This window comes from Oryx dammah, unplaced genomic scaffold (assembly GCF_014754425.2).
Source record: "Oryx dammah isolate SB20612 unplaced genomic scaffold, SCBI_Odam_1.1 HiC_scaffold_16, whole genome shotgun sequence".
Lineage (NCBI taxonomy): Eukaryota > Metazoa > Chordata > Mammalia > Artiodactyla > Bovidae > Oryx > Oryx dammah.
In genome coordinates, this window is record NW_024070200.1 from 31,620,055 (window position 1) to 31,642,287 (window position 22,233).

The 22,233-nt window shown below is 38.2% G+C and overlaps 1 long non-coding RNA gene and 1 other non-coding gene across 2 annotated transcripts in view; one reads left to right on the plus strand and one right to left on the minus strand.

The window, feature by feature from the left end:
- The window catches only part of LOC120875414, an 80,573-nt gene extending 59,592 nt beyond the window's left edge, over positions 1-20,981 (minus strand). Inside the window, exons 1-2 of the long non-coding RNA XR_005723954.1 lie at positions 20,768-20,981; positions 18,953-19,025 (exon numbers count right to left, since the gene is read on the minus strand). This is a non-coding gene — a long non-coding RNA (uncharacterized LOC120875414). The remainder of the gene's footprint in view (positions 1-18,952; positions 19,026-20,767) is intronic.
- LOC120875787 lies at positions 16,411-16,512 on the plus strand. Its single transcript, XR_005724083.1, has one exon. It is a non-coding gene; the product is annotated as a U6 spliceosomal RNA (small nuclear RNA).
- Positions 20,982-22,233: the final 1,252 nt, after the last annotated feature.

Sequence of the window (22,233 nt, forward strand, 5' to 3'; positions counted from 1 at the left end):
CATGAAAAGATGGTCAACATGGCTAATTATTAGAGAAATGCCCACCAAAATTATAATGAAGTACCACCTCACACCAGTAAGAATGACCAACATTAAAATGTCTACAACTAGCAAATGCTGACTAGAGTGTGGGACAAAGGGACCTCTCCTACACGGTTGGTAGGAATGTAAACTGGTGCAGCCACTATGGAGAACAGTATGGAAGTTCCTCAAAAATCTAAAAATGGAGTTGCCATATGATCCAGAAATCCCACTCCTGGACGTATACCTCGGCAAAATTATAATTTAAAAAGATACATGCACCTCTATGTTCATATCAGCACTATTTACAATAGCCAGCACATGGAAACAACCTACATTCCATTAAAAAATGAACAGAAAAAGAAACTGTGAGATACACACACACACACATATATATGACAAAGAATGAGATGGTTGGATGGTACCACTGACTCAAAGGACACGAGTCTAAGCAAACTCCATGATAGTGAAGGACAGGGAAGCCAGAATGTGTGTGTTAAGCTGCTCAGTCATGACTGACTCTTTGCAATCCTATGCACTGTAACTCACCAAGATCCTCTGTCCATGGGATTCTCCAGGCATGAATCCATGGGTTGTCATGGGATTGCTGTGGGTTGCCATGCCCTTCCCCAGGGGATCTTCTTGACCCAGGGATTGAACTCTTATCTTTTACATCTCCTTCATTAGCAGGTGGGTTCTCTACCACTAGAGCTACCTGGGAAGCCCCATAGAAGAATATATGTATATTTAAATAAAGTGCATATACTGTATATTAACTATACTCCCAAAAATAAAAAAAAATAAAACTGAATTTTGCAAAACTGTTCACAATGACAGCCTAAGTCTAATAGGCCAAGTTGTAAAAGAAGCAATTCACTAAGTGATCATTATTGAAACACTTTTTTTTTTTAATACAGGAGACATAATCCAGAGACAGACTGCTTTCAATGTAGTAGTAAACTGGATCTATTAATATCCAATATTAAATAACATCCTATGTTGAACAAAAATCATGGTGATAAACCTATGTGCAGTTACCTAAGCCTATAAGTATCACACTTCCTGATTTCAAAATACAAGTTACAGTATTCAAGCTAGTTAGGTACTGGCATACATATTAATGAATTAATTATAAAGCCCAGAAATAAACCCATGTATTTAAAATCAACTGGTTTTCAGCAAGAGTGCCAAGAGTAAACAATGGGAAAAGGATAGTCTCTTCAACAATGGTATTGAGGAAAATGGATGTTCACACGCAAAAGAATGAAACTAAACCCCTATTTTAGACCACTCAGAAAAATTAACATAAAATGGATTCAAGACTGAAATGTAATACTTGAAACTATATAACTCCCAGAAGAAAACAGAGGGGAGAACCTCTTTGACACTGGTCTTAGAAAGGATTTTATGTACATGATAGCAAATGAAAGTCAAAACCATAGTGAGACATTACCCCACACATTAGCTGTTATCAAAAAGTCAAGAGTTAACTATTGCTGCTGAAAATGCAGGGAAAAGGAAACTCTTGTTCAGTTGGTGTGAATATAAATTGGTACAGCCATTATTGGAAAAAATAGTATGGAGATTCTTAAAAAAATGAAACAAAAAACTACCATATGCACTTGCAATGCCACTTTGGGGTATACATTCAAGGAAACAAAACCATATCTCAAAGAGGTATCTGTACTCCCTTGTTATTGCAGCATTATTCACAATAGCCGAGACATGGAAACAACCAAAGTGTCATACAAATAAATGGATGAAGAAAATGTGGTATATATACAGGAGAATATTATTCAACCACAAGACGAAGGAAGTCTTGACATTTGCCACAACATGGATGACCTTGAGGACACTATGTTAAGTGAAATAAGTCAGAGAAAGACAAATATTTTATGATCTAATTTTTATATGAAATTTTAAAAAATCTTAAACTTATAGAAACAGAGAACAGATTGGTAAATGCCAGGGGTGGGTGGGTGGGTGGGTGGGTGGATGTGTATGTGTGTGTGTGTGTGTGGGTATGTGGGTGTGTGTGTGTGTGTGTGGATGGGGGTGGGTGGTAATAAATGGGTGTAGGCTGTAAAAGGGTATAAACTTCTAGCTATGGGATAAATAAGATATAGATATCATGTGCAGTATGAAGAGTTAATAATACTGTATTACACATCTGAAAGGCTTCCCCGATAGCTCAGTTGGTAAAGAATCCACCTGCAATGCAGGAGACCCCAGTTCGATTCCTGGGTCAGGAAGATCCCCTGGAGGGGGATAAGCTACCCACTCCAGTATTCTTGGACTTCCCTTGTGGCTCAGCTGGTAAAGAATCCACCTGCACATATGAAAGTTACTAAGAGTAAATCTTCAAAAAATCCTCATTGCAGAAAAAAAAAATATATTGTAACTATGTGAGGTGATGGATGTATAAACTAACTTTATCATGATAAACACTTCACAACATCACACACATATCAAATTATAATATTGCATACTTTAAACTTGCACATATTATATGTCAATTATATCTAAATCTGAAAAAAAGTGAAAAATAGAAAACAGAAAGAAAGACAAAACTAAGGAAATGTGATAGGTTGACATCTAAAATGGTCCCCAGTGCTTTCTATCTCTCAGTACTCATGTCTTGTATACTCTGGGCTTTGGTGGAACACATGATTTGTTTTCCACCAGTAGAATGCGACATGGAGACGGATCTCATTTCTGTGATTGTATCATAAAATACTGTGACTTCTTTACTGCTAGCAGGTTTCACTATTGGTTTCTTGGTTTATATGGTTGATGTAGGAAACTGCCAGGCAGTTAAGGCCAACATGGTAATGAACTACAGGGCCTCTGACCAACAGTCAATGAGAAGCTGTGGTCCTCAGTCCAACAACACTTAGGAACCAAACGCTGTCAACAACTCCTTTCTGAACTTGAAATTAGATCCTTTTCTAGTTGAGCTATCAGATGAAACCACAGACTTTGGCCTTGGTTGCAACTTGGTGATAGGCTAAACGGAGAACATTAGCAAGCCATACCTGGATGCCTGAGCCATAGAAACTAAGATACAACAGTTAAGTTGTTTTAAGTCATTAATTTTTGGTGTGATTTGTTAAGCAGCAACAGACATCTGTTGTGTATTTTACATTTGGAAGCTTGTATGGAATTGATTTTTTCTTTTTTTTTTTTATGAGTACGTGACAAGTAAATATTTGAAGAAGTTTTGCAAAAATTTAATGGAATCAAGTAATACTATTAAGACCTTTTTTCTAAAAGGAAAAAAGGTATGTAATTTGCAATGTTAAAAGCTTACAACCTGCCTATATAGCTGTAGGCTTGGACAAGGGTTTTCAAAGTTTTGTAAGATGCAAATAACAATGTTTGCTTAACTTACAAAAGAACACAGAGTTGAAACTCATTTTCTTATAAAATAACCTTAGAAGGTCAGTAAAAATGTAGAGGAAAAAGGCTAAGACATGCCTTGATTTCCTGATTACATTCAAAGTTGCTATGAGTAACTTCAAACAATAACATCTCTCTGAGGCAGATTTTTTCCAGTGGAGAAACTCTGTTTGGACTGGCTCTGTGATGACCATCTGTATTAAACTCCTGTGTTACCCTTGTGTATTTATCCACTGTGTTTTTCTGCCTTTCTGTATGTTTTGTAGTTTTCTTGATAGTCAGACTAGATGTACTGGGTAAAAGGAACGGCTATAAATAGATCTTTAAAAATATGGTGGTGATGTGTGGTAGGAGAGGAAGGGTTCTATAGTCTTATGATTGGGTCTCAGTCTCTTAGTGAGCCTATGCTTCTGGACTTTGAACTAACTTCACAAGTGTTTAATTTTTTTTTCTACCCCTTAGGTAGAAGAAGATGACTAGAATGGGCTAGAGTTGGATATTTTCCTTCCCCGGGTAAGGCAGTCTCTGATAATATCCCAGCCATTCAAGCTTTGGTTTCCCCTGAGGACAGGCCTTGTTGAGAAAAGACAAGTGCCCTGGCTTCTTACTCTCCGCCCTCCCGCCCCCACCCCCGCCAGCCCTCCCCATACCCACCTCCAATTCCCCAACCTGCCTCCCAAGCAAGCCATAAAAAAAAAAAAAGATTCCTTTTTCTCTCCTCCAGCACAGTTTGAGGCAATTTTTCTCTGATATTTATTGTGGGAATTTCATTGAGCTAGACATAAACCACACAAGACTGCAGGGGGACACCTAGCAGTGCGTCCCCATGGATTTAAACTCTTAGATTTGTCCACACCTAGCTTCTAGCAATTCATCGATTATAGTTCTGGCTTTCTCATGCAGGTACTGGTTGCCGGTGCTGATTCCCACAGCAGTTTCTGCTCATGAGTCTCTGCTCTGGTAAGGTGAGACTTGGTGTATTTGCCAGTCTATCTGTCCATTCTCAGGGCAGTAGCTTGCCCTGTGTCCTCCCCTCTCTTAAGGATCCAAGAACAGTTACTAATTTTCCAGTCTGTTTAGCTTTTTATTTGTTGTTAGAACAGAGTGGAGACTTTCAAGCTAATTTCCAGAAAATGAAAACTAAAGTCCTCAAAACCTGCTCTACATTTAGATGTGTATTTACCCTCCAGGCTACTCCTCCACTTTTTTGGAAGTTCGGGAATTTCACTGACTTATTTTCCCCCCACTTCTCTCTTATTAAATTAGATATTTTCAACATTAATATGGTGACAATCCTAAATTCTATTCACACAAATACCCTCCAAGCTATAATAAAATCCACCACCATCCTACTATTTAAGCAACATTTATCAAGACCTCAATCTAGACCTTCTGTCGGAAGGTAGCTGAAGTTTCTACAGTAGACCACTTAGCATCAGTGCAAAGGTCTAGAATGTTAGAAACTTTAGCAACCATCCCTTATAAATCTGAGCTGCCTCAGTCCTTTCTTCTCTTTAAACTTGTTACTGTTTTAATCTTCAATCCCTTTCCATTTCATTTTAACCCATAAATTACCGCTAAGCCATACATTTTTTCCAGTTCAATGTGATACATTTTATTATTCTTCCAAGTATCCACCCCCTTCCCTGAATAGTTTTATATTTCTTAATCTTCCAGGCCTCCCTATAGGATTCATGTATTAACATATCCCATGATCAGGCTTGACCATGTGAAACGGCTTGCTTTGGCCAATCAGATGTCAGTGGCCACAAGTACAATATTAGAAAACATTCTTTTAGGAAGACAAAGAGTAGAATGGAACCAAACCCAGGCTGACCTGAAAGATCTGTCATCAAAACTTAAAAGCTTTTTGCCATTATCCACTAAGATTTTAGGGTTTTTGGTTGTCACAGGGAAAGCTGACTCACATACCCAAATTGAGCCCTACTGGCCAAGTATCTTTCACCAGCATTCTCTTCTCCTCCTTGACTTTCTGCCTCACATGTAAAAAGTCCTCAAAAAGATCTCCATCCTCACCAGCATTCTCTTCTCCTCCTTGACTTTCTGCCTCACATGCAAAAAGTCCTCAAAAAGATCTCCATCCTTAAATATGGTTTTCCCTGCTGCTGCTGCTGCTAAGTCACTTCAGCCATGTCCGACTCTGTGTGACCCCAGAGACGGTAGCCCACCAGGCTCCCCCATCCCTGGGATTCTTCAGGCAAGAACACTGGAGTGGGTTGCCATTTCCTTCTCCAATGCATGAAAGTGAAAAGTGAAAGTGAAGTCGCTTAGTCGTGTCCGACTCCTAGCGACCCCATGGACTACAGCCTACCAGGCTCCTCCATCCGTGGGATTTTCCAAGCAAGAGTACTGGAGTGGGGTGCCACTCCCTTCTCTTATGGTTTTCCCTAACTGACACCAATTCACGTTCTAAGAGCTTCTGATAAAAATTATAGAAATAGGTACTTGGTTGCCATGATAAATTCTAAGTTTCCAAACTTAGATCTCTCAAATAATTTATTAATCTTTTTAGTTATCCATGATGAGCAACTTTTATTATTGTAATTGCTATTCAAGACCTCCTTCCCTCAAGTCTCCTACTCATACAGCACACCCTTCTTTTTTAGACTCCTTTGCATCCATCTTATATACACATTAATCTTGATGTAGGCACTTATTTACATCTGCAGCCATTCTTTCCTTCTTTCTCCCCATCTTTGTAACCTATACCACTTTTCCACTTCAAGAGAAATACTACCACTCATGTTTTACCTCATTATTACCTTATTTGACATTTTCTTGGATTTTCATATTATTTACCTTCTTTCTAAGTTATAAATGTTCCATCTGTTATTTGTCCATCCTACAAAGCAAAAGAGCTCCCAGTCCCAACTATGGGCCCTTCCTTTATCTAATTTCTCTCCACTATCACGCTCAACCTTTTGAGTATGGACTATAATTGTTCCTCCCTTCTCAGTTACATCTCAGCCCCTTAAATCCAACTTTTATCTCCACCCTTAACATTTAAGCTACTTTGACAAACTTATTACCTCGAATTTCTTAAAACTTTTATGTTCAATTCACTGTTACTGTACTTTTCTAGTCTGCATTTTTTTTCAGTATATAGCATTATTTTAATTTTTATGTTTACTTTATTTTGCTTTAAAATACTGTATTGGTTTTGCCATACACTGACATGAATCCACCACAGGTATACATGAGTTCCCAATCCTGAACCCCCCTCCCACCTCTCACCCCATATCATCTCTCTGGATCATCCCCACGCACCAGCCCCAAGCATCCTGTATCCTGTATCGAACATAGACTGGTGATTCGTTTCTTACGTGATAGTATACATGTTTCAATGCCATTCTCCCAAATCATCCCACCCTCTCCCTCTCCTTCAGAGTCCAAAAGTCCGTTCTATACATCTGTGTCTCTTTTGCTGTCTGGCATACAGGGTTATCATTACCATCTTTCTAAATTCCATATATATGTGTTAGTATACTGTATTGGTGTTTTCCTTTCTGGTTTACTTCACTCTGTATAATAGGCTCCAGTTTCATCCACCTCATTAGAACTGATTCAAATGTATTCTTTTTGATGGCTGCATAATACTCCATTGTGTATATGTACCACAGCTTTCTTATCCATTCATCTGCTGATGGACATCTAGGTTGCTTCCATGTCCTGGATATTACAAACAGTGCTGCAATGAACATTGGGATACACGTGTCTCTTTCAATTCTGTTTTCCTCGGTGTGTATGCCCAGCAGTGGGATTGCTGGGTCATAAGACAGTTCTATTTGCCGTTTTTTAAGGAATCTCCACACTGTTCTCCATAGTGGCTGTACTAGTTTGCATTCCCACCAACAGTGTAAGAGGGTTCCCTTTTCTCCACACCCTCTTCAGCATTTATTGCTTATAGACTTTTGGATTGCAGCCATTCTGACTGGTGTGAAATCATACCTCATTGTGGTCTTGATTTGCATTTCTCTGATAATGAGTGATGTTGAACATCTTTTCATGTGTTTATTAGCCATCCATATGTCTTCTTTGGAAAAATGCCTATTTAGTTCTTTGGCCCATTTTCTGATTGGGTCATTTATTTTTCTGGAATTGAGCTGCAGGAGTTGCTTGTATATTTTTGAGATTAGTTGTTTGTCAGTTGCTTCATTTGCTATTATTTTCTCCCATTCCGAAGGCTGTCTTTTCACCTTGCTTATAGTTTCCTTTGTTGTGCAGAAGCTTTTAATTTTAATTAGATCCCATTTGTTTATTTTTGCTTTTATTTCCAGTATTCTGGGAGGTGGATCATAGAGGATCCTGCTGTGATTTATGTCGGAGAGTGTTTTTCCTATGTTCTCCTCTAGGAGTTTTATAGTTTCTGGTCTTACAATTAGATCTTTAATCCATTTTGAGTTTTTTTTTTGTGTATGGTGTTAGAAAGTGATCTAGTTTCATTCTTTTACAAGTGGTTGACCAGTTTTCCCAGCATTTTTTGACACTTTGCAAACTGGTTTTCTTTAGGTTTCATTTATTCCAATGCAGCTTTCTACCTTTGGTTTCTGTGATACCACCTTTTCCCTTCTCTGCTTTATCTTTGATGAATGAATACATTTTAAAATATATATTTGTCATTATTTGTATTGTCAATAAATGTATCTCATGATTATTAATTATTTTCCAAAACTGTGTATAGTGCATTAATTAGGGAAAATTAAATAAAATTAAATGGCCTGAAGCCAATAGAAGTTTTTCCTAAGAATGAAATAATTTTAATCAGTCTTGAAGGATAACAATGCACTAACTACGTGCACAAAGAAAGGAGGGAACTTCATGAAGAGAGAAAAACACAGATAAAAATATATCCGGTAATGTTGAATTTATTTTTCAGCACTGACTCACCATAGATGAAACATGCATGATTGAAAGTGAAAATGAATTTGCTCAGTTGTGTCTGACTTTTTGTGACCCCATGGACTGTAGCCTCTCAGACTCCTCCGTCCATGGGACTTTCCAGGCAAGAGTACTGGAGTGGGTTTCCATTTCCTTCCAAAACTGTGTATAGTGCATTAATTAGGGAAGATTAAATAAAATTAAAAGGCCTGAAGCCATTAAAAGTTTTCCCTAAGAATGAAATGCTTGAATTAGTTTTGAAGGAAACAAAGCACTAACTAGGTGCACAAAGAAAGAAGGGAACTTCATGAAGAGAGAAAAACAGATAAAAATATATTCAGTAATGTTGAATTTATTTTTCATAACTGACTCATCATAGATGAAACATGCAGGATTAAACATAAATAAAAGAATTTGATAGTAGTAAGGCTGTAGAACCTCTGTTACAATATTGTGGAAAGACCTCCCCCTGCAGAAGTAAAACAAGAAGGAAAATCATCAAATCACAAAAATATTTGTATATTATGTATTATGCAGTATTATATATGTATGTGTGTATATGTGTGTGTGTGTACATATATATATATATATGTATTGCTCAGTCATGTCCAACTCTTTGTGACCCCATAGACTATGCTGTCCACGGAGTTCTCTAGGCCAGAATACTGAAGTGGGTAGCCTTTCCCTTCTCCAGGGGATCTTCCCAACCCAGGAATCTAACCCTGGTCTCTAGCACTGCAGCAGATTCTTTACCAGCTAAGCCACAAGGGAAGCCCAAGAAAACTGGAGTGGGTAGACTATCCTTTCTCCAGCAGATCTTCCTGACCTAGGAATTGAACTAAGGTCTCCCACATTGCAGGTGGATTCTTTGCCACATATATCATCAGCTTCCTGAGAGAAAAAAAATATACATATATATAAAATTCCTAATCTGGCCTTCCCAGGTGGCACTAGTGGTAAAGAACCTGCCTGCCAGTGCAAGAGACATAAGACACTCAGGTTAGATCCCTGGGTCAGGAAGATCCCCTGGAGGAGGAAACGGCAACCCACTACAGAGCCTGGCTGGCTACAGTCCATGGGGTTGCAAAGAGTTGGACATAACTGAAGTGACTTAACATGCAATAGTTCCTGTATCACTAAAGTACATAGTAAAAAAGCTTCAAAGGCAAAACCTATCACAATGAAAAGTTTCACAAAAATGCCTCACTAAAAATGTTCTAAGAACCTTCTAATATGTCATTTTCCTAAGTGAGCCAAAAACTGAAACAACATAATTTGAGTCCTATATTATATAAAACTGATATTGGGCATACACTAATTTTCCTAGGCTAAATAATGCTGAAAATAATCACAAATAACTTAGCTATCTGCCCCATAAAATACATACTCTTGGAAAACTATGAAGCAATTAAAAAACCTTACTTATAAAAAAATGACTTTTCAAGTCTTGCTTAAAGACACTTGCTCTCCAATCCAAAACTACTAGCTCACAAACTCTATCAATACCAACCAGTTTCCTAACTTAGAAGTCACCATGTAATCATCTATCCTTGGCTCTAAGAATCCTATAAATATCCTTTCCTGAATTCCCTCTTCTGAGACACCACTAAAACTATGTTTAAAAAATGTATTCTATCTTACTGTGGTAAGTGTAACAAACTTAGATTTGCTTCAATATATTTTTCTGGAGGTCTTTTGGGGAGCTCCTCATACAGTTAATTTACTGATACTGCTAAATACACTGCAAGAAGAGATAAGAAAGCCTTCCTCAGTGATCAATGCAAAGAAATAGAGCAAAACAACAGGATGGGAAAGACTAGAGATCTCTTCAAGAAAATTAGAGATACCAAGGGAACATTTCATGCAAAGATAGGCTCGCTAAGGGACAGAAATGGTATGGACCTAACAGAAGCAGAAGATATTAAGAAGTGGCAAGAATACACAGAAGAACTGTACAAAAAAGACCTTCAAGACCAAGATAATCACGATGGTGTGATCACTCACCTAGAGCTAGACATCCTGGAATGTGAAGTCAAGTGGGCCTTAGGGAGCATCACTGCGAACAAAGCTAATAGAGGTGATGGAATTCCAGTTGAGCTTTTTCAAATCCTGAAAGATGATGCTGTGAAAGTGCTGCACTCAATATGCCAGCAAATTTGGAAAACTCAGCAGGGGTCACAGGACTGGAAAAGGTCAGTTTTCATTCCAACCCCAAAGAAAGGCAATGCCAAAGAATGCTCAAACTACAACATAATTGCACTCATCTCAGACGCTAGTAAAGTAATTCTCAAAATTCTCCAAGCCAAGCTTCAGCAATACATGAACCATGAACTTCTGGATGTTCAAGCTGGTTTCAGAAAAGGCAGAGGAACCAGAGATCAAATTGCCAACATCTGCTGGATCATCAAAAAAGCAAGAAAGTTCCAGAAAAACATCTATTTCTGCTTTATTGACTATGCCAAATCCTTTGACTGTGTGGATCACAAGAAACTGTGGAAAATTCTGAAAGAGATGGGGATACCAGACCACCTGACCTGCCTCTTGAGAAACCTGTATGCAGGTCAGGAAGCAACAGTTAGAACAGACACGGAACAATAGCCTGGTTCCAAATAGGAAAAGGAGTACGTGAAGGCTGTATGTTGTCACCCTGCTTATTTAACTTATCTGCAGAGTACATCATGAGAAATGCTGGGCTGGAAGAAGCACAAGCTGGAATCAAGATTGCCGGGAGAAATAGCAATAACCTCAGATATGCAGATGACACCACCCTTATGGCAGAAAGTGAAGAGGAACTAAAAAGCCTCCTGATGAAAGTGAAAGAGGAGAGCAAAAAAGTTGGCTTAAAGCTCAACATTCAGAAAACAAAGATCATGGCATCTGGTCCCATCACTTCATGGGAAATAGATGGAAAAACAGTGGAAACAGTGTCAGACTTTATTTTGGGGGGCTCCAAAATCACTTCAGATGGTGACTGCAGCCATGAAATTAAAAGACGCTTACTCCTTGGAAGAAAAGTTATGACCAACCTAGATAGCATATTGAAAAGCAGAGACATTACTTTGCCAACAAAGGTCTGTCTAGTCAAGGCTATGGTTTTTCCAGTGATCATGTATGGATGTGAGAGTTGGACTGTGAAGAAAGCTGAGAGCCGAGGAATCGATGCTTTTGAACTGAAGACTCTTGAGAGTCCCTTGGACTGCAAGGAGATCCAACCAGTCCATTCTGAAGGAGATCAGTCCTGGGTGTTCCTTGGAAGGAATGATGCTAAAGCTGAAACTCCAGTACTTTGGCCACCTCATGCAAAGAGTTGACATTGGAAAAGACTCTGATGCTGGGAGGGATTGGGGGCAGGAGAAGGGGACGACAGAGAATGAGATGGCTGGATGACATCACTGACTCGATGGACGTGAGTCTGAGTGAACTCAGGGAGTTGGTGATGGACAGTGACGCCTGGCGTGCTGCGATTCATGGGGTTGCAAAGAGTCAGATACTACTGAGCAACTGAAATGAACTGAACTACTGCTGGGAAATATTCACAAGCTATATTAAAATTTCAGCTGAAGCTCACTGGCTCTGGAATCATCCATTTTTAGGACACTGGAAGCTTTATCACCAGAAGGAGACAGCTTTGAGAAAGATCTAACTTTTCTGTTAGTGAACACTGTGAGAGATATTCTGTGTTTTTTTGTATACACTGCTATAATCTTGCTGCTGTTGCTGCTGCTAAGTCGCTTCAGTCGTATCCAACTCTGTGCGACACCATAGATGACTTTGACTGGCACATAGCAGGACCTAAATTTTTTTTTTAAATGTACCACTGAAGTCATCAGCATTCTAATATGTGAATTTAGCAAAATTCCTTTGGTGGTATTCCCATACACTTGAGGTTAGCAGAAAACTTATTTCAGGATAATAATTAATTACATGCTATTTGGTGATGGAACAACCAGTGACAACTTGCTGAGTGGTTACCAGGTTCTTATATTCTTGGGAGAAGATGTGATCTTAACCAAGTGGATGGTATTTGGGTAACAGATTTCACTGTCTCACATTTCATCTATATAAATACTTACAGTATTGAAAAATGGAACAAGAATTTGTCCTGAGGGTTAACTGTCTTTGCTTAAAAATGTCTTTGATGGAGAAAAGGGCTATTCTCATAGTCTACATGGGAAGAGGAAAATGAGGGAGTACTAAATTACTCTGCATGAAAAACACAGAATCTTTTTGTTTCTTTAATGCTTTCTCCATAATGAACAGGGAAAAGAAAAAAAAATGTCCTTATGTCTGTGTCATGAGGACAGACATTATTTGAGCAGCATGACAAATGAATAATTACTAGCAAAAAAAAACTTGGGGGAAAATCCCTATTTTTAGAACAAAAGCTATTATTTAGTAAGAAACAGACAATGTGGGGGATGTCGTTACCATTCCCTAAATTGTTCAGTAAATTCCGCAGCACACACAAATACCTCGTGAGATTGTGTGTGTAATTTTATGAGTGGACAGTTCATATCCAAGTGTGTGTGTAATGGGAAGCAAGGATATGATACTGAGGTCATCCATGAAATTAACGTGTTGAGGAAAAAGCTTTAAACAGAGACTATGTATGGTGATGTATAAGCCACAAAAGTAACTATCCTAATTTTGAGGCACAGGTGAGTGGGTGTAAATTGTCATTGATTTGTTTTGTACAACATAAAATATGGATGAGCCAATATCATGGATAATTTAAGGCAGAGTGACAACAGCTAAGAGCTAAACTCATTTAAATAAGAACAAAATTCTAAAACAAAGAACACCACAAAAGTAACTCCACATCTGGAACATACTAAAAATAAGTGTTTCCATACATTTATCTGTAGGTGACATTAATATTTTTACAATCCTATAGAATCTCAGTCAAAACTGAAGAAGAGTGCATAGAGTATATTATTAGTTATCATTTAGATGGCTTCATATTATACAATGTAGTCTCCGACAATCTGATTTTATATTTAACATTAATAATATTTTTCCATAGATATAGACTGTCTTTTGAGATGCAGATTTGATGAAAGAATGTAAAATAATGAATTACACACTGAAATCATTACATCAATTAAAGTATGATCTTTATAAATTTTACTAGTTTCAAACTCTACCATTAAATATGAAATTCAAATCATCACAATAATCTAATTTGTTATGAGCTTAGGCTCTTCAGCTATATAATTTATTGACATCAACCTGCTTGTAATGCCATATATTTAAATTCTACTTTCACATTCTGTAGGATATCTATCATCTAGGCTCTTTCCAAAACTGAAGCAAAAATGGAAAAGTTAAAAGTATAATATGCTGATTTCCTTTTGGACATGAAAGAGAATGAGAGAGAGAGAGAAGAAAGAGAATAAGGAAGGTAAGGAGGGAGAGAAGGTCCGAATACTGGAGACTGAAGAAATGAGAGGCTTAGACTCATTTTGAATATATCATCGCATTAGTTTCCATTATAAATTATTAAAATAACACCTCTCAGGTTCTCTTCAAAATAGCTTGGAATTTGCATGCCATCTGTCTGTAAGCCTTTGAGTGGATTATTTACAAATCTGAAATGGCCAATAATAATTCATTTTCCATTTTAAAGCAACTGAACTGAACTGAATAGCCTTCCACAAGAAAAATAAAACAATTCTCTGTACCAGAGGAGTTCATAGCCTGATTCTTTGAATAAAAGGTATTCACTGAATAAAAGAACTGATCACTGGACAGTCCAATCTGAGGCCCTTAAAACCAAGATGCCTTGATAAGATATTTCTGTAATACAACCATTCCCTGAATTCAATAACCTGAAAGCAAGACAGGGATGACTGGTTATTGACCACACAAGAACCTCTCAGGTTCTCTTCAAAATATCTTGGAATTTCCATGCCACTGATTTGTATGGATGCTTTATGTTGATAAATGTTTTAAAATTAAATTCCAAAAGGAAGCACTTAACCAAAACCAAAAACCTTATTGGCCATAATAGTGGAGAAATATAACTACCCAAATTATGAAAATGGAAGAGAAAATGCTATCTCTATATTCTTATTTGCCTTCTTACTTTTGTCTGCTAAAAGGCTGAGGAAGACAGTGGATTTAGCGATAGGAATTAAGCTTTGTTTTTATTAATGCAATTTATTTCCACAGGATAATACTGAAGCAAATAGTTCAATGGCATTAAAAATGGATTTGATTTAGTTAATGGAAAGAGAATCTGTAGTTATTTTAGCTGGGGATAAAACAATTTAAGGCTTTATGTTTGCATGCTTCAGTAATAAAATTGAAATGCTAAGCGGGAGAGAATGTTGTCTTTTACTCTGGTTTGTGATAAGTCAATATATTCTAACAACTAGCATAGCCTTACAGGTTTGGAAATTATATTAAATGACCTAAGATAGACTCCTATCCAGGAATCCAAGGGTTTCTATCTCAATGAAAATCTTATGACTACTTCTTAAATGATCACAGTGAAACAGAATGAAAAGAATTATGATCACTTTAACCCTGGCTGTCAGTCATCAAATGGTAATACAAGGGTGAAAGGTCCTATATCCTATTTCCAGTTCTTTAACCTATCTACTGAAGTAATGTATTTTTCTCTTTAAAATGTCCCAAAAGATATAAGATGTCACTCTGCTTATAGAGTTTTGCAATTTTATTTTAAAGAATCAAAAGAAATTTGCTCTGTGAGCAGGTTTTTAAATTTGGCTTGAGGCCTCTGATTCAGGGAACAAGCAACCTTCCAACTCTCTCTTCTACTGGAGAGATGTCTCCTTTCAACCTGTGCCTTTTGGTCCAGTACAAATCAATGAACTCAAGACCCAATATACCATGTCTTAAAAATCCATTTAGAAAACAACTGCTCCATTCAAAATTCAGCTCCTTCCTTTATCAGAAATTGCTGGAAATGTAATTTTGCAGCAAGCATTTCATTTCTTGTCTTGAAATAGATTGAGATAAATGTGAAGTCAATGATTAGATAAATGTAATGTCTTGGTTTGATGCCATGATACAATATTCAATGTTGTGGTCAGTACTGATGGATGTTTTGTATAGTTACTCAGCTGTATAATGGGACAAACTCCCATGACTCTATTTAAAATACCATGTGGTTCCCTTTCAATTAATATTACCAAAAGTACTTTGGCACAAATACAAAAAGCATGAGGGATTAGTGCTGAGCATGCAAATGTAGTTATCTTTGCTCTGGATAGAGTTCTTCTTTATACAATAAACTATATCTAAGTACAGTTTATTTACTGGGCTGCACTGCATGCAGTAAATAAAAATTATTCCTTCTTCAAAAATCTCTTTCATGAGGTTATAAAAAGAAATCTCAATAATCTCCTATAGTACAGTTAAGGATTAAAGGTTGATGAGGTTAACACACATACACCAGCATAAGCACAGGCACTATGGCCATAGAAACAGTGTTTATGAAAGCCTCTTCTATATAAATAGCAAAGAAACATATTTCTCCCCTTCATTCCCTGCTACCAAGGTGCCTACTATGCAATGTAAAAGAGAAGGAAAGGGAAGAGATGACTTTCTTTGAGAAGGAACACAAACCAGAATATCCACAGTGCCTATCAAAATGTTTTTTTGGAAATGTAGAGGCTAAATTTTCTGGCACACTGGTACCAAGATTGCTTAACGTAGGAATGAATCAAGGGATAAAATGCTAAATACCTTTATTCAAGTTTTGCTTTTTATAATGGCTGTTCTTTGGTAACTATATTTCATTGTTACATAAAAACTAATGATTATCAGGGATGATACCCAGTCATTATCATTTGCTGCAGTGATCAAAATAGTAAATTTCCACAATTTATCTTTTTAAAAATTAAAATGCTTAATATTTTCTAAACATCTAACGCTTAAATAATGGTCAATACATCAACATTTTACTTTCTAGCACCCTTAGGTCAAACACAAGGTACTTAGTGATTTAGAAAGATTTGTTGACTCTCCTACTGAAGTAATATGTGATCTCTATTTGTAACACTTAGAATAATTTTTCTGATTATTTTAGTTATTAGTATTTATATTAATCAAAATCCTAAATGTGTACTTGCTTCAGCAGTACATATACTAAAACTGGAATGATACAGAGATTAGCATGCCCCACAAAAAGATGACATGCAAATTCATGAAGCATTCTATACACACACACACTTGCTAAAACAACTATATAACACCTTGCTTCATATCATGAAAAAGAATCTTGATATACATAGGGAGGCATATGCCTATGCCCAAGACTTACAAATACAGATATGTTTTTAAAATTTTGTAATTTTCTAAATTTTTAAGTAAGTCTTTGTAAATAACTTTTAAAAATTTCATCAGAAATATTTTAGATTTTTTTTCCTGTAATGCTTGAATTCTATAATCACACAATCTGATGTTTTGGTGTCTTTTCTTTTTTCCCTGTGAAAACTTTTCTCCCTATTTCTGATATTACAAAATTGCATGATAATGGTGTATTTTGGTTGGGACCATTTTAATTCATGGGGCTGGTACTTAGTGAATGACTTTTAAATATGGAGCCATTTATTTTTCCTCTCTAGGGACTTCATGAATTATTTCTTTGTCAATTTCCCCCACCTCATTTTCTGTGATATTCTAAAACTTCCATTAGACAGTATTTAAGCATCTTTCTCTACTATTTTCCACTGCTTTGGAAAAGCATTTCTCTACTATTTTCCATTGCTTTGCATTTTTTCTGCTTTTTAGGTTTCTTCTCTCTTCCAAACTTTCTACATTTTTTTTAAGTAACCTTTAAATCTATTGTTTTGTACACAATAAGCAAACACCTTTTCTTCTTGAGGATATGAGCTAGAGATTTTTTTTTTTCCCTCCGCATTCCCTCAGGTTCTGACTTTTTTTGTTTACTTATTTTTGTTCGTTTTTGTTGTTGGAGGCTTTAGGAATGGTGGCAATCAGACAAGTTTCAATTGCTTAAAGGCTCTCTCAGGACTCGCATTAAAACGCTTCAGAATCTACAAGTTACAGCCAGGAAGGAATACAAAATAGCAGAGGCACTGAGGTCAGGAAACGCATCTCAACGAAAGGCTGCCTCACAGCACAGGTCAGAAGATAGGTACTCCTTCCGACCTTCCTCCACCTGCAGGACTGCCCTGAACGCACTTTCTCAAACCTCAAACCACCCAGTAGGCAGAGAGCAACTAAAAACCCGGGGCCCTAGTCTAAGCATATTCTTGTTAAGTAACCAACCCCAGTGGCAGAACCCTTCAGGGTCTCACTTAACACCAGGTGTAAACCATCCTCACCACTATCCATAAACGATGCCTCACAAGCCTCGATAAAGCACCAGAAACTCACCGTGGCCCCTCAGTTGAAAAGCAACGCTATTAAATCACTACAATTCAGCCTTGACTAGGAGTCAACACTGTCTTGGTCCGTCTCATTTCACCAAAACATTCCAGGCGTGCTGGAACTAACTTTCACAGCAGAGGCTTTCCCTAAATAAAAATATGCCACCGAAATATCAACAAACTCTGAATATACATGCATCACTTACCTCTAAATCCTGGTGAACAGATAGTTTGGAGAATACCAAGTGGAAACTTGGAGAACTGTCATCTGAGGCAATTCAGATTCTCCAGAGAAGACCATGACCCGAAAGCAGTTAGAAATGGCTCCGGCTGGAGTCTAACCAGACAGCAGAAGCCAGGAAGGGTAGCCTGGCCCATACCGCCCTCCCTCGCCACAGCTCTGGGCGCCTCCGGGGAATCTCAGCCGCGCTTGCTCCGAGCAACTACGCTCCTCAACCGATGTTTGCAAGGGAATTACTATATTGGCAATGGCTGGGGAAGATTTTCCATTGTTGCTCCTGATACCGACTGAGTGGGTTCTCAATTCACACCTGCAGCAGCCCCAAATGTTACAAATCAACAAACAAAACATTCCTTGAAGGCAGAGGTTTTCTTGGAGACTGTTATGCTGACAAAGATTGTAGAAGCAAGACTAAAGATGTAGAAGCTTTCCAGTACGAAGGCTATGACCTTAGGGGCCATTGTTGCAATGCTGTTTACAATCCTCTGTTCAAGGTGCTTCCCTTTATATGATGTTTACTGTATCCTCGGGGTGCCGAAGGAAAGGGAGCCCTGTACAGATTTGACCCGGTAGGGTTAGCAACTCTGAGATTTTCCAGGTGAAATTCACAACTGACCCATGTATGTGAAAGGCAAGGAGACACAAGAGAAAGAAGGGGGGACACTGCAGATTCGTAGGCAGTTTTAATAAACGAGGGAACTTACAATATGAGGCTTGTTTTGGGTGGCCACAAGAGGAGTAAGTCACTACAGGTGCCCAACAGAATCTTAAGAGTTTATGTGGAGGCCTTAAGAGTGTTGTCTCCTCTACGGTCCAGAAGGTCTCAGTAACACAGTACTCTCTCAAGGCTGCCTCCCTGAAGTAGTTCCTAGTGCAGAGCCTACATTTTAAGGACACGAGTGGGTAAGGAGCTTCCGACTGTGGCCCGGCTCCTACTACAGGATCAACTGGCTGTGGGCCATGTCTTTTTGATGATCTTCTGCATCATGCCGTCCCTAGTGACAAGCTCTTACAAGCTTACATGCCCCACCTTCCACATGGTGCCCTGAGCAGTCAGCAGGTTTTACTTCCATGGAGGTGGCTCACTTGGCTATTTGGTTGTCCTGCAGGCACATGCAAGAGAAAAAACAAGATTAAAGATAATAATTCCCAAAATAAGTAATAATTCCTTCCACCCTGGATCTGAACCACTGATTTATTAAGTCCTCTAGGCTGGGAGTCAGGCCACTCACATTGTTCACATGAGTTCTGCAGACAACCCAACTGTCAGCGCAAAAGTCTAACGGCCATGGCTCCTGAGTGATCACCAGCCAAACCTCAGGGTTCAGTCCACTGGCTGCTTCACTTCATTCCTCTTTCCACCCAGATGGTGTCAGTGTTGGGCTGAATAGTGACTGCAGTTCACATGCATGGGTTGCCCTGACTAGACTCATTTGTGGAATGTTCCACTCAGTGGCAATGTCCCCTCTTCCCTCTCTACAGACCACAGAGGCTGCCATAGGAATACAGGTGGGGGCACTGAAAGAGCCTAGTAGAACCTGTAGTTCTAGAGACAGTAGGCGGGCAGACAGGGTACTCCTCTGATGCAAATAGGCACACTGCGTAGTCAAAGTGAGAAGTTGAGCCTTGGCAGAAGTGGGCTGAGGGGACCCATTCTCCATCCACCCTTTGTTAAGAAAGGATGTTCTTACCAGGATACGCTGTTCCTCCATGAGACACTCTACCTGGAGGGGTGCTGTGTAAGTTGAGAGGAACAGTTGCTCCACAGGAATATACCAGGTTTCTGCCCCCTTCCAGAGCTGGGGCCAGAATTCAAAGGGTTCGCTCTCCTTCTGTTGTCTCTGCCACAGCGCCCAACCCATACCTTCCAGAATCATGGACACATTTAACTCAAATGGTCGCCCTGCATGGGAGATGCCCAGAGCTTTCATCTGCTTCACTGGTATTTTTGCTTTCTCAGAGGCAGCTGTTGCTCTGATTCCTTATGCATCCTTGAAGGAACTAATCTGCATTTATCAAGTGAATGCAAAACTGATATGGACATGCTATTTTCTTTTTCATTTATATATTTCACTGGTTTCAAAAGTTAGCTTAAGCAACAAAATGCATGCAATGAAAGAAAAGAAAAGAAGAAAAGCAAAATAAGGAGAAATAGACAGTGGATCTATACAGAAACCATTATTCATGTGGCTAAGGTCTGCACATGCTCTAATATCAAAATTCTGAAATTTGTGAGAATTTAGTGTTGTTGTCACGTGGTGAGATGTGTGTTCTTACAGCCACATCTCACCACTTGTCAGTGTAATCACTTGAAAAAGTTAAATTAATATTTGAGGGAGATTTTCCCAAATTTTCTTGAAGTCAAAAGACTTTCATTAAATACTCAAGTGTCAAAGTTCCTAGCTCTGTTGTTGCTACACTAGATTTTATAAGATAGCATCAACATATTGTATATTTCTCATACACATGTATACATGTGTATTGTATACAATATTGTATATTATATATTTTTCCCATTGTCCTATTAGGACTAAGATTATCATATATTTAAAAGTAGTATGTGGGAGGTGTGGACATAAATTTTCATTAGCAGCTAATGAAAACTCTGCTTGTGTGGAGTTCTAGTCTATATGTATTAATATTAAAAATTATCCCTATATTTGGGAGAGTTTATATAAGGGCTCAGCATAGACACAGCCTATGTCCATTGTTATCAATGTGATTTAATTATGTAACTGAAATGGGATGTCAGCAGCCTATGAACATTTTAAAAGAAGGTAATATTTTTTTTCTCTCAATAAGGTTTCTATAAATTTTAGATTAAAATGGCACTAGAATGATCTACCTGAAATGCTTCCTTTTGTCAAATAAAGGATGATTTTCTTCTTTCTACTCCTGATCCATTGGGCTTTATGTTTTTCAGTCTTCCCTCTGAGATCTTGCCTGGTTAATTATATCCCCTCTTTCTGATAGCTGCAATCTCCTCTGGCTTCCCTAGCTAAAAAAAGAAAATAAAGAAATTAAAAGGCTAGATTCTCCTATGAAAACAAAAACAAAACAAGCACACAAAACACCCCTTTGATTTTTAATCTACTATCATATTTATTTATTCCTTTCTCATTCAACAGTCTAAATGCTCACTGACTCCTCTACAAATTAAATTCTGAGTTCTTCCACTCTTGTTTATTTTAAACATGTTTTTGCTAAAGAAACTAAGAGTTTATTAATTGTCCAGAACTAATCTCACCTTTTTTCTTTACTGTAATATTTCTCACTCTAACATTGGTCCCTGTGAATATTTCATGTTTTTCCAACTCTTTCCTAGGCATCTATCATAACACTCATTTTTGGCTACTTCGTACCATTTTAACTATTCCCCCCCCCTCCCTCCATAGCATACCCCCCTCAATGATGGCCTTCTCTTGGGAATCTGCTTATAGCCCTCAGGTTTTTCTCTTCCTATATTTTCCCCAAGGTGATTTCCTTCCATTCCTATAATTCAGTACATCGTCTCCCAAATGTAAGCTATCTCCACTCATTTTGTTGGATTAAAAACTGTCATGCTAAAACTGACAGTTTTTAGTATCCTAGAAATGACATCTCTCCATGTGACACACAAACACATTAAACACATGCCTAAGTCAACTGTTTCATTTTTTCTAAAGGCCCATTTTTCTGTCATTGTGTGCATCTATGATAAGTTGCTTCAGTCGTGTCTGACTCTTTGTGACCCTGTGGACTGTAGCTTGGTAGACTTCTCTGTCCATGGGGTTCTCCCAGCAAGAACCCTCCTCCAGGAAATCTTCCTGACCCAGGGATCCAGCCCGCATCTCTTATGTCTCCTGCATTTGCAGGTGGGTTCTTTGCCACTAGCGCCACCTGGGAAGTCTTTTTCTGTCATTAGTGCATTGTTAAAAATTATGATTTATTTATTTTTTAATATAAATGTATTTATTTTAATTGGAGGTTAATTACTTTACAATATTGTATTGGTTTTGCCATATATCAACATGAATCCACCACAGGTATACACGTGTTCCCCATCCTGGACCCCCCTCCCTCCTCCCTCCCCGTACCATCCCTCTGGGTTGTCCCAGTGCACCAGTCCCAAGCATCCAGTATCATGCATCGAACTTGGACTGGCGATTCATTTCGTATATGATATTGTACATGTTTCAATGCCATTCTCCCAAATCATCCCACCCTCTCCCTCTCCCACAGAGTCCAAAAGACTGTTCTATACATCTGTGTCTCTTTTGCTGTCTCGCATACAGGGTAATCGTTACTATCTTTCTAAATTCCAATATATAT